We start from the raw sequence: 18,287 nt of genomic DNA on the forward strand, positions 1-18,287 counted from the left end.
TGTAGATTAGATCGAAGTCATGGGCGGGATTCTTCGGTCACCGATGGCAAAATCGCTTTCGGAGATCACTGGAGAATCAAAGTTTGCGCTGAAATCGGGGGCCGCGCCGCTTTAGAGATGCTCCGCTCCCTCTAAAGTGGAGTACTCCAGGAGTACGCTGCACACCGCACGCCATATTGATGGCCTCAGGACGTTGCCTGTGACCCTCACCCCGATGCTCCGCCCCTGAGCGGCGGGTTCCCGACAGCATGGTTCGAACCACAGTTTGCCTGTCGAGAACGGGCGGTGGCGGCTGCGGAGTCAGCCCGCGGTCACCGTGGTGGGGGCGGGTGGATCCTTCACCGGGGCCTCAGGGATGGCCAGAATAGTGATCTGGAGCCGCCAAGCAACAGGCGCGTGCGATCTCGGGTGGCCTACATTTTCAGGGCGGCACCGTGTGCAAGTCCGCCATGTCGCGTGGGGGGCCGTCGAAGGCCGCCGCTGTGCGCATGCGTGGACTCCCGAACGGAAGTGCAGGGCCCCTTATCAGCAGGCTGAGCTGCGAGGAGTACTCCGGGGCCCTGCTAGCCCCCTTCAGGTAGGAGAATTACTCTGGACTTTCTTCAGGAAAGTCCAGAGTGAAACACCCACGTTTTGACGCTGGAGTGGGGACATAGCTCCATTATTGGAGAATCCCATCCCGGGTCCGCATGCATCAGGTGCCACGTTGCACAGCACTACCGCTGCAGGCCACCACCATGTGCATGCACGGCCACGACCTGGCAATTCTCTGGCAGTATTGGCAGCTAGAGCTGGGTGCTCTACGTTGCCTGCATGCTAGCCCCCAGCCAAACGGAGGATCAGTGGTCGTTTTGCGCCAAATTTTCAGTCGTAAAACATCACAGTTCCCACGTCGGTGTCAGTACATAGCCTGAAAATCTGAGAAACCATCCCCACATCTTTGCAGCTTCAGCATCATGTGCTGGATCCTAGGGAACTTCTAGTTCAGATTTTATAAACTATTGCTACCAGTAGACTGTGGTCAGTTTCCACAATAAAAGTTTGTAGACCATATACATAGTCATGGAATTTAGTAAGGCCATTAACTAAACCTAAGAACTCTTTTTCAATCTGAGCATACCGCCGCATTGACCTGGAAGCAGAGGCAATTAGAAGCCAATTTTCATCATTGTCTTGTTGCAATAACACCTCTCCCAATCCATCTTTTGACGCATCTGTCGATATTTTTGTCTTCCTGGTAGTGTCACAAAATGTCAGCATTGGCGCTGTAGACAATGCTTCTTGTAATGCTTGCCATTCCTGTTCATGTCTAGTAGGCATTGGAATATGGTGGGCGGGATTCCCAAATAATAGGGCCATGTCCCCACACCGGCGTGAAAAGCCACGCCAACCACTCCGGCATCAACAGTCCCTGATAATGGGGAATGCTCCCCTTCCTAGGGGGCTAGGTCGGCGCTGGAGTGGTCCCTGCAGCTCCAGCTGGCGTGGAACGGCCGGCATGAATTCACGCATGCGCGGAACAGCCAGTGTGATTCCGCGCATGCGCGGGGGTTCCCGGGCAATACGGCGGAACCCTACAGGTACCCGGCACGGAGGGACAAAGGCTACCATGGAACCAGACCGACCACCGATCGGAAGGCCCCGATCACGGGCCAGGCCACCGTGCCCCCCCCCCCTCCCCCGGGGTCGGAAGCCCAGCCCCCCCTCCAGGACGGCCCCCGCCGACACACCTTCCAGGTCCCACCATGTGGGACCTGAGTAACCCATGGCAGCGGGAATCGGCCGAACCCGGCGGCCACTCGGTCCGTGGGGGTCCGGAGAATCAGCACTTTCAACGGGAGCCGAGAACGGTCGGGGGAAAATTGGGAAGCCGGCGTCGGGGCGCGATTCTCACGTCCCCCTGGGGATTCTCCGACTCGGTGTGGGGTCAGAGAATCACGGCTAGTTTCTTTCTTGATTGTTTCTCTGTGGTATTTTCGCTGCAAAGTTTGGAATAAATTTACCAACGAAATTCATCATTCCTAACATTCTAAGTGTACCTTTTTTGTCTTTGGGACGTGGTACATACAAGATTGTCTATATTTTCTCTTGACAGGCTGTATACCTTTCGCAGAAAGCTTATTATCCAGGAACGTAATACTGCTAACACTAAAATGGCATTGGCTTTATCCAGCTGTAAACCATTCTTCTAAATGCTCTTCAGCGCTCGGAGAAGTCTTTTATCGTGCTCTCCTCATGTTGATCCCCAGACGATTATGTTATCAACATACACTCTGACTCCCGGATTCCTTCAACTATGTGTTCCATTGCCCAATGGAAAAACTCTGATGGAGAAATTATACCAAATGGCATCCTTAAGAAGAGCTATCGCCCGAATGGAGTGTTGAAAGTGCACAGCTTTGTGCTCTTCTTGTTCAACCTGAGCTGCCAATAACCTTGTGAAGTGTCCAACTTGCTAAAATAATGGTTGCTCCTGACATTTCAGATGTGATTTCATCCCTCTTCGGAATCGGATAATGTTCTCTTTGAAGTTCAGATTTTTGGGGTCCATACAGATTAGTAAATCGTTATTTCTATTCTTGACACAGACCATAGAATTGAACCAATCTGCAGGTTATTCTGTGTGTTTGATTACGCCTAGAGCCGTCATCCTTTCCAGCTCATCCTTCTGTCAGTATGACTATGTCAGGCTGTTGCTTGACTAGTCTGTGAGACAGCTCTCCCAACCTTGGCATAAGTCCCCAGAGGTTAGTAAGGAAGACTTTGGGGCGGCATGGTGGCACAGTGGTTAGCATTGCTGCCTACGGCGCTGAGGACCCGGGTTCGAATCCCGGCCCTGGGTCACTGTCTGTGAGGAGTTTGCACATTCTCCCCGTGTCTGCGTGGGTTTCACCCCCACAACCCAAAGATGTGCAGGTTAGGTGGATTGGCCACGTTAAATTGCCCCTTAATTGGAAAAAATGAATTGGATATTCTAAATTTATAAAAAAAAAAAAAAAAAGTAAGGAAGACTTTGAAGGGTCGACAGGGCTGGGTTTGCCATTGTCATTTCTGGTGCCTACATCGTTGCTAGTGGTTCATCCAGTTTCTTTTTAATGACTTTGTAGTGGTTTGATACAACAGAGTGGCTTGCTGCGCCACTCTAGGGTATTTAAACATCCTCCACACTGCTGTTGATGTGGATCTGGAGTCACATGTAGGCCAGAGCAGGTGAGGACAGCAGACCTCCTTCCTTAAAGGGAATTAGTGAACCACTGTTTTGTTTTAAGACAATTGACAATGGTTTTATCGTCATCATTAAACCTTTAACTCCAGATATTTATTGAATTCGATTTCCACCATCTGCAGTGGTGTGATTTGAACCCAGGTCCCCAGAGAATTACCCTGGGTCACTGGATCACCAGTCCAGTGACAATACCACTATGCCACTGCCTCCCCCAGGTAAGTCGGAACTGTCCAAAGTCTCCAACGCTAACTCAGAGTTAGAGACTTTCGCAGAAGGTCTTGGGGAGCAGGGGAATTTCTCAACTGAAGTTTAAACATCCCGGGGCAATTCCTACAGTCACTGTGTTGGGATTTCTGAGGGATCTCATAGCGTATCTTCCAGGTGACGCCTGCTATGTATGTATGTAGGCCATCTATGTATGCTGGAGGAAATGGAGAGGTCAGCAATGAGAGTTTTGGACAAGTCCTCCCTTGCAGTAATGAATGAATGTTCTGTTTTCCATTTAATAGATACCAAGTAAAGCTTTAGACTTTGATTATTCCCTTTCATTTCCTATAATTTTCTGGAATTATGTTTCCTCTCCTGGAGTAAAGAATGTGTCATGTGGTTTATGGTTCCAGACACTGGTTGTTTTCTTAGATCCTTGTCAAATAGAGATTCTTCATGCGGAATCCCGGTCAATATGTGGGAGTCATCATTTTAAAACTCGGCCACAAATGATATTCAGAAACTTTCTGTTGAAAGTCACAAGTGATCGACAGACAGAAAGTCTGATTCCCCAACAGAAGAAAGGAAGATTTCCGTTCATATTGCATTTATTTTTCATGCCCTCACAACATCCCAAAGTGCTTCACAGTGAATGAAGTGTTGTTACTGTTGTAATGTAGGACCTGTGACCATTAATTTGTGCACAGCAAGACTCCAGAGACAGCAGTGTGATAATGGCAGGGTATTCTGTTTTTATGACGTTGGGCTGAAGGCTAAATATTGGTTAGGACATTGGGGAGAACCCTTCTGCTGTTCAAAATAGTAAGAAGTCTTACAACACCAGGTTAAAGTCCAACAGGTTTGTTTGAAATCACTAGCTTTCGAAGTACTGCTCCTTCCTCAGGTGAGCTAGTGATTTGAAACAAACCTGTTGGACTTTAACCTGGTGTTGTAAGACGTGTTACTGTGCTCACCCCAATCCAACGCCGGCATTTCCACATCATGTTCAAAATAATGACAGTGAAATCTTTCCCATCCACTTGAGAGGGCAGATGGTGTGGTGTTATGCCTTTGGGTTATATCACAGATGGATGGTGTGCAATCTCCCACCAGCAGGTGGCTGTAGACACACCATGCGGTCTCTGGACCAAGGTCATGTGCACTGTGTCTCCCATATCAGGGGAGCCACATCCGGCTATCTTCAGAAGAAGATTGAGAGAGTAATAAGACGTACATGTGAATGGTCAGTGCTAGGTGCAAGTTCCAGAGGAGCAATTCGCAGACTCCATGATAACATGCTCCGTATCAGATTGCCAACTTACTACACAAGACTCAAGAAACCTTCAGGATTGGACAAGTTGAAGTGTTTGGTGGATTCCTTCGTCAGGTACAAAGGACCAAACATAACATGGTACCATGTGTGCTGAAGATTTAAAGGGAGAGATGGCAGTGATAATGTACAGCATTCGGCTTGAAGACCGGTCTGGTGAACTGCAGCCTGAGGCAGCCCAGCTCGTAAGAAAATTATGAAGCGCGAGATGGACAGACTGAGGGTCCCCCACCAGCTTCAGATATCCGGAAACGTAGGTGAGAACTGGCGGCATTTCAAACAGCAGTTCGATCTTTATGTTTCAGCCCTTGGCCTACAGGCCCAGCCTGATGAAAGGTGAATTGCGTTGCTGCTAATAGTGGCAAGTCCACAAGCGCTCAAACTGCATAACTCATTTTTGTTTGATAATGAGAAGGACCACAAGAAATTTGATGAAGTGATGAAGCACATTGATAAGCATTGTTCCCCTAAGAAGAATGAAACGTTTGAATGCTATATGTTCCGTATGCGTACCCAAATACCTGGTGAATCATTTGACAGGTTTTTTTTCATAGATTATCATAGAATTTACAGTGCAGAAGGAGGCCATTCGGCCCATCAAGTCTGCACCAGCTCTTGGAAAGAGCACCCTACCCAAGGTCAACACCTATGCCCATAACCCAGTAACCCCACCCAACACTAAGGGCAATTTTGGACACTAAGGGCAATTTATCATGGCCAATCCACCTAACCTGCACATCTTTGGACTGTGGGAGGAAACCGGAGCACCCGGAGGAAACCCACGCACACACGGGGAGGATGTGCAGACTCTGCACAGACAGTGACCCAAGCCGGAATCGTACCTGGGACCCTGGAGCTGTGAGGCAATTGTGCTATCCACAATGCTATCATGGCCTTGATGCTGAAGGCCCAGTCATGCAACTTCAGTGACCTGAAATCGTTGTTAATCTGAGACCAAATTGTCTTTGGTTTAGCTGATGATAAACTTCGGGTGATATTATTGCAGGAGATTCATTGGGAAAATTCATTGGGAAAATTCTCTTGGGAAACATTGCCATTTATGACTGAAGTCAGCAAGCGTTCTAATTCTTGTAAAGTAATAATCATTTAGCCAGTGAAATGATAAATTATCTTGGAATGAATTTCAGCAAAGTGAAGGAGGGACCCCAGGCACTGGGGAACCCACCCCAACAACCAGGACCACTCAGGACAAAGGGATAAGGCGACCTCACAACTATTTATCAATAAGGCTCACTTATTTAACCATGGTACCGAGACCCACCATCTTGCCATCCCCATACGGGCTCAAGAAATAAACAAGAACAATGAGAGAGACTCAATGGAATTCACACCCCCAGAGTCTCTCAGAAAGAAGAAAACGACCAGGAGAAAGAATAACTATTAGTACTGACAACCTTTGTAGAGAGAAACGGGAGCTAACGTTTCGAGTCTGGATGACTCTTTGACACAGCTGGAGAAACTGGAAGTGGGGTGTGGTAAACACTGGTGTTTACCACACTACGTGTATTACGGTACTGCCACTGTATTACAGGTACCACAGTAAACCCAGCCTGCTGGCTCCTGGCTCCTCCCAGCAGGCTCCGTATAAAAGTGTATGATCTCCTGCGCTGTTCCCATTCCGGTTCCAGCTGCAGGAGGCTCAACATCTTGTGCAATAAAGCCTCAATTGTGTCACCATTCTCGTCTCCTGGTCATTGACGGTACATCACGGGGTCAGATTTGTACTGTTGTGCGGGGGGGTGGAGGGGTAGGGCTGGATAGGGGGCCAGCGAGAGGTGAAGCTCTCCACCTATCACTGGCCCCCTATCCAGCCCCACTGCTCCATGTCCCCCCCACAACAGTATAAATCTGACCCCCTATTTCCAGTTCTCTCCAGCTTTGACAAAGAGTTATCCTGACTCGAAATGTTAGCTCCCTTTTCTCTCCACAGATACGGTCAGGCCTGCTGAGATTGTCCAGTATTTCCTGTTTTTGTTTCAGATTTCAGCATCGCAGTAATTTGTTTTTAACTTTTAGAACTATTAGAACCAAAGATGTGCAGGTTAGATAGATGGGCCAGGCTAAATTGCCCCTTAGTGTACAAATGGTTAGGTGGGCTGCAGAGACAGGTCAGGGGAGTGGGCCTGGATGGGTGCTCTTTCGGAGGGTTGCTGCAGACCCGATGGGCTGCATGGCCTGCTTTTGCACTGGAGGGCTTCTATGATTCTACGCTAGTGTAATCCATGTACGTAATTCACGTCTGACCTGAACCATCCAGCTGATGGGGTGGTCCTTTCAATGCGTGGGAAGGATTTCTAGCTTCCCACAACGACAACAATTGTGTTCCATGTCAACCCAAACTTCTGACTTACATTTTCCGGCACTCTCTGGAATGGGACTTGAACATTGTCCTTCTCATTCAATAAGTGGGAATTCTAGCATGAAGCCAAAGGCTCACTCTAAGCTTATGCTTAAAATTGTGCTCTGAAAAGGTAGTTTTCTTTAGCACAACAGGTTAACAATTTTAATGACTAGAACTGGAATATGAGGCAGCATTCAGTCTTGTGTAAGTTCTGTAGAAGTGGTTAGGCATGGGATACCTGAAAGACAGAATTAATAATCAACATGTTAAGTGTAATCTGAATTAAGTTCATCTCTTGTTCCAAAAAGGCCAAATCACAATATTTGATCACTTACACCTTTAAATGAAGCCTTCTATGTTCTAACAATGAAACAAATTTGTTAAACTGAGATCATACACAGAATTATTGCTGTACAAAGACAGCAATGGACCAATTAAAAAAAAATTGTTCTTGAGATGTGGGCGTCATTAACTGTGTCAGCATTTACTGCCAATCTCTAATTGCCCTTGAATTGAGTGGCTTACTGGACCATTTCAGAGGGGAGCAATTAAGAGTCCACCACATCGCTGTGTGGGTCTGGAGTCACATGTAGGCCAGACCAGGTAAGGACGATAGATTTCTTTCCCTGCAGGACATTAGTGAAGCAGATGCATTTTTACGACAATCAGCAATGATTTCATGGTCATCATTAGACTTTTAAGTCCATGGGCGGGATTCACCGACACCCCGCCGGGTCGGAGAATCCCCAGGAGGCGGCGGGAATCCTACCCCGCCGCTCAGACGCCGGCTGCTGTATTCTCCGGTGCCAGTTTTCAGGCGGGGGCGGGGATCACGCCACACCGGCCGGAAATTCTCCGGGCCCCGATGGGCCGAGCAGCCGTCGGTTTCTGGCCAGTCCCGTCGGCATGGATTGGACATTGTCCCACACGGCGGGACCTGGCTGGTAGAGAAGCTGGTGCGGGCCTCGGGGGGGGGGGGGGGGGGGGGGGGCACGGGGGATCCGGCCGGGGGGGGGGGCACAATGGCCTGGCCCGCGATCGGGGCCCACCAATCTGCGTGCGGGCCTGTGCCGTGGGGGCATTCCATCCTTCCGCGCTGGCCGCTGTAGGCTCCGCCATAGCCGGCGTGGAGAATACACCCCCCTGCGCATGCGCCAGAATATGCCGGCTGGTCTGCGCATGCGCTAAACCACGCCGGTGGTTCTGTGCATGCGCTAACTCGTGCAGTCCCTTCGGCGCCGGCTGGTGCGGCGCCAACCCCTCCGCTGCCGGCCTAGCCCCCGGAAGTGCGGAGAATTCCTCAACTTCCGGTTGGCCCAACGGCGGATTGGTTCACGCCATTCTCGGCGCCGGTGTCAGGCCCATTTGCCGATTGCGGTGAATCCCGCCAAATATTTTTACTGATTTCAGCTTTGACCATCTGCCATGGTTAGATTTAAACTTGGGTCCCCAGAGTAACCTTTGGTCTCTGGATTACTGATCCAGTGACAATGCCACATTCACCACCACCTCCCACTATTTCAATTGGATTGACTTTAATCTATTGCAGATAGAATGATGATGGGCTGGAGACCATATGTAAGGCCAGATGTTATCAAGGTTGCCATTAAAGTCTTTCCCCCAGATGGATTTCAAAAAACTTATTTTTGAAATCTGTGCTGAAAGGAGTATCCAGATGAAACTAATTTTCTGTTGGAACCTTTGTTTGTTCCAAACTTATTATTTTCTCCCCCTTATCTGTTAGCTAATAGCTCAAAATAGAAAGTTTGTAAATAATCACATTTTTATAAACAAATTATTCTGAAAGGTTGTTGAGATTTCTTTGTCAATTGCATTTTGAGCTCAGTTGGACGTTGAGGTTCTTTCACAGTGAATATTCACAGTCTGCTGTCATTCCTATTCTCACTAACCCAACCAGACAACAAAAACATGATAAATATCTGTGAACAGTGAGACATCCATGATGATGGTTGTAAATCATCTCTGTTTGCCGAGTTAGTTTGAAAATTCTGTGCCCAAAGGTAACGAAAGCTGGCTTTCCAGAGCTGAAGTACACACATTGAGAATTTGACTTTGAGCCAGCGTATCTATGGGGCTGGAGAAATGTCTTTACTCCGAAATGTTTTAAAAACTGCGTTTACTATTGATTTTGAAAGCAGCCGCTTCTTAGTTTCACCTCTTCGCGCCTCATCCACTCCATTTTACACAAGCATTATTACTTATTGTGATTGATACATTCACACTTTTTGACTGGCAAACTGAAACCAACAACAATATTAAGCCACTGGCAGCTCTGTCGCAGAAATATTTCCTGTTGTGCAATTTTTACATTGGCGCCACTCAGCAATTTGACTAATTATTGCTTTAAGACATTTCGATGCACGTGCGACTCAGTATGAAATGCAGTTGTTCCAGTCTGGGTGGAGTGAAAACCCACTGAATCTGATGTAAAAGGTAAGTAAAGCAGTGTGTTACTTTACAACAGGGTTCCGGAATGATGGCAGAACTAAAAGAGTTATGTTTCTTACTTGAAATACTTAAAGATCACGCACAAGGCAGAGTGATATCTTTCACAAATCTTTGGGGCTGCCTTTCTGCAATTGTTTTGCTTCCTGGTCAGAGAGGATTATTGCAGCACTACTCCTTAAGAGATTACATGGGTTGGGTAAAGTTTATAATAGAGCAGAGCATTCATGATATGTGGGAAGAATAAGATTGGCAAGGCCAGTTGCTTTTTCTCAATCTGTCCTGTCTATGTCTCAACCTCATCATCTTAGACTGTATATTGAATTATATTTTGGTCTTGATGCAAAGTGGTTTTGGGTGTGTATCCACGCACAATTTTCAATGTACAACTACTGCACTGAACCTTTGAGAGGTTAGAAACCTCCAGAGGTTGACTCTCACTGGTCTGAGGTTCCAATGACTGCCGTGTAAATTCAGCTTTGTAACTGTGAATCTGATCAATGCCCAGCATGGAATGCTGTCACAAATATTGCACAGCAAAAAATGTTTGTATTGGAGTGGCATTGTTGACCCAAATTATTGGTCCAGCTTTTTATCTGCCTGTGGGGTTGGGAATACGATGCAACTACAATTTGAAAACTGGAGGCCTGGAAGTTGTTTAAGTATCCTGTTTGAAAATGCTGGTGGGGGTCAGGAATGGGGAACACCTTCACAGTCAAATAATGACCTATCAAACACCTTAAGGACTTCACTAAGGGCTTGTGGAGGTTGGAAAGGCAATTCTTAAATCTGATTTTGGTCACCACAAGCTGTCTGGTGCATATTAGTGCACAGCAATTGGTTTCAATGCATGGCCAAAGAAAAACTCTTCTTGTGAAGGTAAAAGTCACGGGCCCTCGGGTAATCTGTGATGGTACATGTGCAAAAACATAGCTTATTTGCCCTCTTGAACAGTCATTTATCTTCATGACTCTCTGATAACTGCCTTCTCTATTTGCCAACACATCAACAGGCCTCAACATGGTTGCTGCCTGTATTTATCACTGGCACCGGTGTGGTAGTCACCGCTGATGTATATATTGTATATAGAGGATGTTGTTATAGGTGCTTTACGGTAAGGCCCCTGTGATACGCTATCAATTGCACATAAAGACTCGAATCGGTACAAGAGAGGCTTTATTACCATGAGATGTTTATCCTTCGACTGCAGCTGGTAGAATGGCAGCTCAGGAGAACTCATGAATATTTATACTGCTCCCTGTGGGCGGAGCTAGCCGGCAGGGGCTACCTACAAACCTATAATACAGGTACTGCTGTACATCCCCTAATACAGCACGGTAGCATGGTGGTTAGCATAAATGCTTCACAGCTCCAGGGTCCCAGGTTCGGTTCCCGGCTGGGTCACTGTCTGTACGGAGTCTGCACGTCCTCCCCGTGTGTGCGTGGGTTTCCTCCAGGTGCTCCGGTTTCCTCCCACAGTCCAAAGATGTGCGGGTTAGGTGGATTGGCCATGCTAAATTGCCCGTAGTGTCCTAATAGTAAGGTTAAGGGGGGGTTGTTTGGGTTACGGGTATAGGGTGGATACGTGGGTTTGAGTGGGGTGGTCATTGCTCGGCACAACATCGAGGGCCGAAGGGCCTGTTCTGTGCTGTACTGTTCTATAAACAGGCACACATATATTTACACAGTGGTGGATTACCACACCCTTTACTACAGGTACGGGGGTAGATCCCTGCCTGTTGGCTCCGTCCAGTAGGCAGAGTATAAATATGTGTGCTCCCCGTACAGCAGCCATTTCGTCAGCTGCTGTAGAAGGCCACACATCTCTGTGTATTAAAGCCTCGATTACATCCTACTCTCGTCTTTGCGTAATTGATAGTGCATCAATTTATTACACTGAGTTTTCAGAGATGGACCTCCACATCAAGCCGGATCTCCTGTAGCTGCATCCTCAAGCAGACAACGCCAAAAAGGACTTTGAACATTGGCTAGCCTGTTTCAAAGCGTACATCAGGTCTGCGCCAGATGCAATTCCAGAAGCTCAGAAGCTCCAGATCCTTTACACGCGGCTGAGCTCTAACGTCGTTCCACTCATCCAGGACTCACTGACCTACGCAGAGGCCATGGCACTACTGAAGTAAAACTACACTCTGCGGACTAACAAAATCTACACCAGACACCTCCTCTCCACGCAGCGCCAACTTCCCGGTGAGTCAGTGGTAGATTTCTGGCACGCCCTTCTCGCCCTAGTTAGAGACTGTGACTGTCAGGTCATTTCGGCCACGGAACACTGGAATTTGCTGATGTGAGACGCATTTGTTACGGGCATAGGGTCTGACTACATCCGCCAGCGCCTCCTAGAAGGGGCCACGCTCGACCTCGCGGCGACCAAAGAGCTCTCACTTACGATCGAATCACGCAACATTCAGGCCTATGCCCCCCACCGTGCGGCTTACCCCTCCTGTGCATCGTGGACTCCGCAGAAGACCACCCCATCGTGGACTCCATCAGCGACCACCCTTAGCCAGCCCCATGCCTGTGCCGCGCAGCAGCCAACCAATCACAGGGGGCCCAAATGCTACTTCTGTGGGCAGTCAAAACACCTCCGACAGCGCTGCCCGGCGCGGAGCGCCCTCTGCAAGGCCTATGGTAAGAAGGGACATATCGCTGCAGTGTGTCAGGTCAGCTCAATCACCGCTATTGTCCCGGCAACCCCCACGTGCGCCGCCATCTTCCCCTCCTCGGACCATGTGCAGCCAGTGGACACCGCCATCTGGCTCGACTCGCAACACGTGCGACCCGTGAGCGCCGCCATCTTGTTCCTCCCAAAACCAATGGGCGCTGCCATCTTGTCTCCCCACGACACATGCAGCTCATGGGCGCTGCCATCTTGCCGGACTTGGGATCACTGCCCGCCAGGCACCTCATCAGGATGCTCATCATCTGCAACCACCGACGACCAGCTGCGTCTCGCCTCGGTCACGATTGACCAGTCTCGGCAAAGCAACCTTGCGACTGCTTCAACTAAAGTGAAGGTCAACGGACATGAGATCTCCTGCCTGCTGGACTCCGGGAGTACTGAAAGCTTCATTCACCCCGATACGGTAAGGCACTGCTCCCTCGCGGTACACCTCACTAACCAGAGAATCTCCCTGGCCTCCTGATCCCACTCCGTGGCGATCCGGGGGTACTGCATCGCCACTCTCACTGTCCAGGGCGTGAAGTTCAGCGGCTTCCACCTCTACGTCCTCCCCAACCTCTGTGCTGCCTTGCTACTCGGCCTGGACTTCCAGTGCAACCTCCAGAGCCTAACCCTGAAATTCGGCGGGCACCTACCATCCCTTACTGTTTGCTGCCTCGCGACCCTTAAGGTCGACCCGCCTTCCCTTTTTGAAAATCTAACCTCGGATTTTAAACCCGTCGCCACCAGGAGCAGATGGTACAGCGCCTCAGGACAGGACTTTCATCAGGTCTGAAGTCCAGCGGCTGCTTCAGGAAGGCATCATCGAGGCCAGCAACAGCCCCTGGAGAGCCCAAGTGGTAGTAGTCAAAACTGGGGAGAAAAATAGGATGGCCGTTGACTACAGTCAGACCATCAATCGGTACACACAGCTCGATGCGTACCCCCTCCCACGCATATCTGATATCGTCAATCTGATTGCACAGTACCGGGTCTTCTCGGCAGTGGACCTGGGGTGGGATTCTCCGACCCTCCGCCAGGTTGGACAATCGCCGGGGGCCGGCGTCAATCCCGCCCCTGCCATGTCCCGAATTCTCCGGCACCAGAGATTCGGCGGGGGGCGGGAATTGCTCCGCGCCGGTCGGCATTCCCCCCCCCCCCCGGCGATTCTCCGGCCCGCGATGGGCCGAACCCCCACCGCTGTCATGCCTCTCCCGCCAGCGTGGATCAAACCACCTTCCTTACCAGCGGGAGCAGGCGGCATGGGCAGGCTCCGGGGTCCTGGGGGGGGGGTTCGGGGCGTTCTGGCCCCGGGGGTGCCCTCAAGGTGGCCTGGCCCACGATCGGGGCCCACCGATCGGCAGGTGGGCCTGTGCCGTGGGGGCACTCTTTTCCTTCCACCTTCGCCATAGTCTTCACCATGGCGGAGGTGAAGTGACCACCTCCCCTGCGTGGGGATGACGTCAGCAGCCGCTGATGCTCCGGCGCATGTGCGGACCTCCGCCGGCTGGCGAAGTCCCTTCGACCTCGGCTAGCATGGTGCCAAAGGCCTTCCATGCCAGCCGGCGGAGTGCCAACCACTCCTGCGCGGGCCTAGCCCCTCAATGTTAGGGCTTGGCCCCTAAAGTTGCGGAAACTTCCGCACCTTTGGGGCGGCCCGACGCCGGAGTGGTTGATGCTACATCATCACGCTGGGACCCCCCGTTCTGCTGGGTAGGGGAGAATCCCGGCCCTAAAATCTGCCTACCACCAGCTCCCATCCGTAAGGCGGACCGCCCATAGACTGCGTTCGAAGCAGATGGTCGCCTTTACCACTTTCTTAGGGTCCCCTTCAGCATCACCAATGGAGGCTTGGGCTTCCAACGGGAGATGGACCAAATGGTTGACCGGTACGGACTGTGGGCTACCTTCCCGTACCTGGACAATGTCACCATCTGAGGCCACGACCAGCAGGACCATGATGCCAACCGTGCCAAATTTCTCCACACCGCCACTCTCCTCAACCTCACATATAACAAGGAGAAGTTTGTGTTCAGCACGAGCCGTTCTGCCATCCTCGGCTATGTGGCCTAGAGCGGAGTTCTGGCGCCCGACCCCGATCGCATGCGCCTCCTCATGGAATGCCCCCTCCCTCACTACCCCAAGGCTCTCAAACTGTGCCTGGGGTTCTTTTCCTATCATGCCCAGTGGGTCCCTAAATATGCGGACAAGGCCCGCTCACTCATTCAGTCCACAGTCTTTCCCCTGACGGCCGAGGCTCACCAGGCCTTCAACCGTATCAAGGCCGACATTGCCAAGGCCGCGATGCACATGGTCGACGAGATGTTGCCATTCCAAGTGGAGAGCGATGCAGCAGACGTCGCTCTGGCCGCCACCCTCAACCAGGCAGGCCCGTGGCATTCTTTTCCCGCACCCTCCATGCCTCCGAAATTCGACACTCCTCCGTCGAGAAGGAGGCCCAAGCAATCGTTGAAGCTGTGCGGCATTGGAGGCATTACCTGGCCAGCAGGGCCCCTCCCCTCCACCGACCGCAACACATACTTTCTCAGTGTGGTCAATGAATATTCCCGATTCCCCTTTGCCATCCCATGCCCCGACATGACGTCGGCCACCGTCATCAAAGTCCTCAACACCCTCTTCGCTCTGTTCGGTTTCCCCGCCTACCACCATGTGGTGAATGTGTAACCACTATAATTCACACTGTACATTACTGTGTCCCTGTGGGCTCCATCTGTGAGCCGTTGCGCGGCTCTGCCCACAGGGGGAGATGAGGAGCATGTACAGGGCTCCGCCCCCTTCAGGAAGGATAAGTGCTGCGGTCCTGCGAGTCCGCCTTCAGTTCAGCACAGTCGCAGGCAGGCTCAGTTGTAAGCCGATTAAAGCCATAGTTTAGTCCAACTCATGTCTCTGGTGAATTGATGGTCGCATCAACTTAATTAGCTTAAAGAACTACTATGGAATCAGCCCTCAAACCTGACCGACTGGAACTCGATCCACAGGCCGCAGAGGGAAAGGAATTTTTTTCGGATTGGCTTCGGTACTTCAAGGACTACCTGGCTGCGTCGACTACCTCCTCTGTTACAGATGAACAGAAACTAAGTCTTCTCCACGCAGGGGTGAGCCATCGTATTTCTACTCAACTTGATGTAACTGACTCTTATACTGAGGCCCTCGCGATGCTCGACCGCCTGTACGTGCGGCCCATGAATGAAGTCTACGCGCGACATATCTTCACAACTCGTCGCCAGCGCCCTGGGGAGTCGCTAGATGACTATCTGCGTGACCTCAAAGCCCTAGCACGCGACTGTAACTTCCAGGCCGTGACAGTCTCTCAGCACATGGAACTCGCCGTCCGTGACGTGTACGTTGCGGGGGTCCGATCAAATTATGTGCGGCAGCGTCTTCTTGAGAAAAGGGCCCAGGACCTGGACCAGGTTCCGATGACTGCCGTGTAAATTCAGCTTTGTAACTGTGAATCTGATCAATGCCCAGCATGGAATGCTGTCACAAATATTGCACAGCAAAAAATGTTTGTATTGGAGTGGCATTGTTGACCCAAATTATTGGTCCAGCTTTTTATCTGCCTGTGGGGTTGGGAATACGATGCAACTACAATTTGAAAACTGGAGGCCTGGAAGTTGTTTAAGTATCCTGTTTGAAAATGCTGGTGGGGGTCAGGAATGGGGAACACCTTCACAGTCAAATAATGACCTATCAAACACCTTAAGGACTTCACTAAGGGCTTGTGGAGGTTGGAAAGGCAATTCTTAAATCTGATTTTGGTCACCACAAGCTGTCTGGTGCATATTAGTGCACAGCAATTGGTTTCAATGCATGGCCAAAGAAAAACTCTTCTTGTGAAGGTAAAAGTCACGGGCCCTCGGGTAATCTGTGATGGTACATGTGCAAAAACATAGCTTATTTGCCCTCTTGAACAGTCATTTATCTTCATGACTCTCTGATAACTGCCTTCTCTATTTGCCAACACATCAACAGGCCTCAACATGGTTGCTGCCTGTATTTATCACTGGCACCGGTGTGGTAGTCACCGCTGATGTATATATTGTATATAGAGGATGTTGTTATAGGTGCTTTACGGTAAGGCCCCTGTGATACGCTATCAATTGCACATAAAGACTCGAATCGGTACAAGAGAGGCTTTATTACCATGAGATGTTTATCCTTCGACTGCAGCTGGTAGAATGGCAGCTCAGGAGAACTCATGAATATTTATACTGCTCCCTGTGGGCGGAGCTAGCCGGCAGGGGCTACCTACAAACCTATAATACAGGTACTGCTGTACATCCCCTAATACAGCACGGTAGCATGGTGGTTAGCATAAATGCTTCACAGCTCCAGGGTCCCAGGTTCGGTTCCCGGCTGGGTCACTGTCTGTACGGAGTCTGCACGTCCTCCCCGTGTGTGCGTGGGTTTCCTCCAGGTGCTCCGGTTTCCTCCCACAGTCCAAAGATGTGCGGGTTAGGTGGATTGGCCATGCTAAATTGCCCGTAGTGTCCTAATAGTAAGGTTAAGGGGGGGTTGTTTGGGTTACGGGTATAGGGTGGATACGTGGGTTTGAGTGGGGTGGTCATTGCTCGGCACAACATCGAGGGCCGAAGGGCCTGTTCTGTGCTGTACTGTTCTATAAACAGGCACACATATATTTACACAGTGGTGGATTACCACACCCTTTACTACAGGTACGGGGGTAGATCCCTGCCTGTTGGCTCCGTCCAGTAGGCAGAGTATAAATATGTGTGCTCCCCGTACAGCAGCCATTTCGTCAGCTGCTGTAGAAGGCCACACATCTCTGTGTATTAAAGCCTCGATTACATCCTACTCTCGTCTTTGCGTAATTGATAGTGCATCAATTTATTACACTGAGTTTTCAGAGATGGACCTCCACATCAAGCCGGATCTCCTGTAGCTGCATCCTCAAGCAGACAACGCCAAAAAGGACTTTGAACATTGGCTAGCCTGTTTCAAAGCGTACATCAGGTCTGCGCCAGATGCAATTCCAGAAGCTCAGAAGCTCCAGATCCTTTACACGCGGCTGAGCTCTAACGTCGTTCCACTCATCCAGGACTCACTGACCTACGCAGAGGCCATGGCACTACTGAAGTAAAACTACACTCTGCGGACTAACAAAATCTACACCAGACACCTCCTCTCCACGCAGCGCCAACTTCCCGGTGAGTCAGTGGTAGATTTCTGGCACGCCCTTCTCGCCCTAGTTAGAGACTGTGACTGTCAGGTCATTTCGGCCACGGAACACTGGAATTTGCTGATGTGAGACGCATTTGTTACGGGCATAGGGTCTGACTACATCCGCCAGCGCCTCCTAGAAGGGGCCACGCTCGACCTCGCGGCGACCAAAGAGCTCTCACTTACGATCGAATCACGCAACATTCAGGCCTATGCCCCCCACCGTGCGGCTTACCCCTCCTGTGCATCGTGGACTCCGCAGAAGACCACCCCATCGTGGACTCCATCAGCGACCACCCTTAGCCAGCCCCATGCCTGTGCCGCGCAGCAGCCAACCAATCACAGGGGGCCCAAATGCTACTTCTGTGGGCAGTCAAAACACCTCCGACAGCGCTGCCCGGCGCGGAGCGCCCTCTGCAAGGCCTATGGTAAGAAGGGACATATCGCTGCAGTGTGTCAGGTCAGCTCAATCACCGCTATTGTCCCGGCAACCCCCACGTGCGCCGCCATCTTCCCCTCCTCGGACCATGTGCAGCCAGTGGACACCGCCATCTGGCTCGACTCGCAACACGTGCGACCCGTGAGCGCCGCCATCTTGTTCCTCCCAAAACCAATGGGCGCTGCCATCTTGTCTCCCCACGACACATGCAGCTCATGGGCGCTGCCATCTTGCCGGACTTGGGATCACTGCCCGCCAGGCACCTCATCAGGATGCTCATCATCTGCAACCACCGACGACCAGCTGCGTCTCGCCTCGGTCACGATTGACCAGTCTCGGCAAAGCAACCTTGCGACTGCTTCAACTAAAGTG

This window comes from Scyliorhinus canicula, chromosome 1 (genome assembly GCF_902713615.1).
Source record: "Scyliorhinus canicula chromosome 1, sScyCan1.1, whole genome shotgun sequence".
Classification (NCBI taxonomy): domain Eukaryota; kingdom Metazoa; phylum Chordata; class Chondrichthyes; order Carcharhiniformes; family Scyliorhinidae; genus Scyliorhinus; species Scyliorhinus canicula.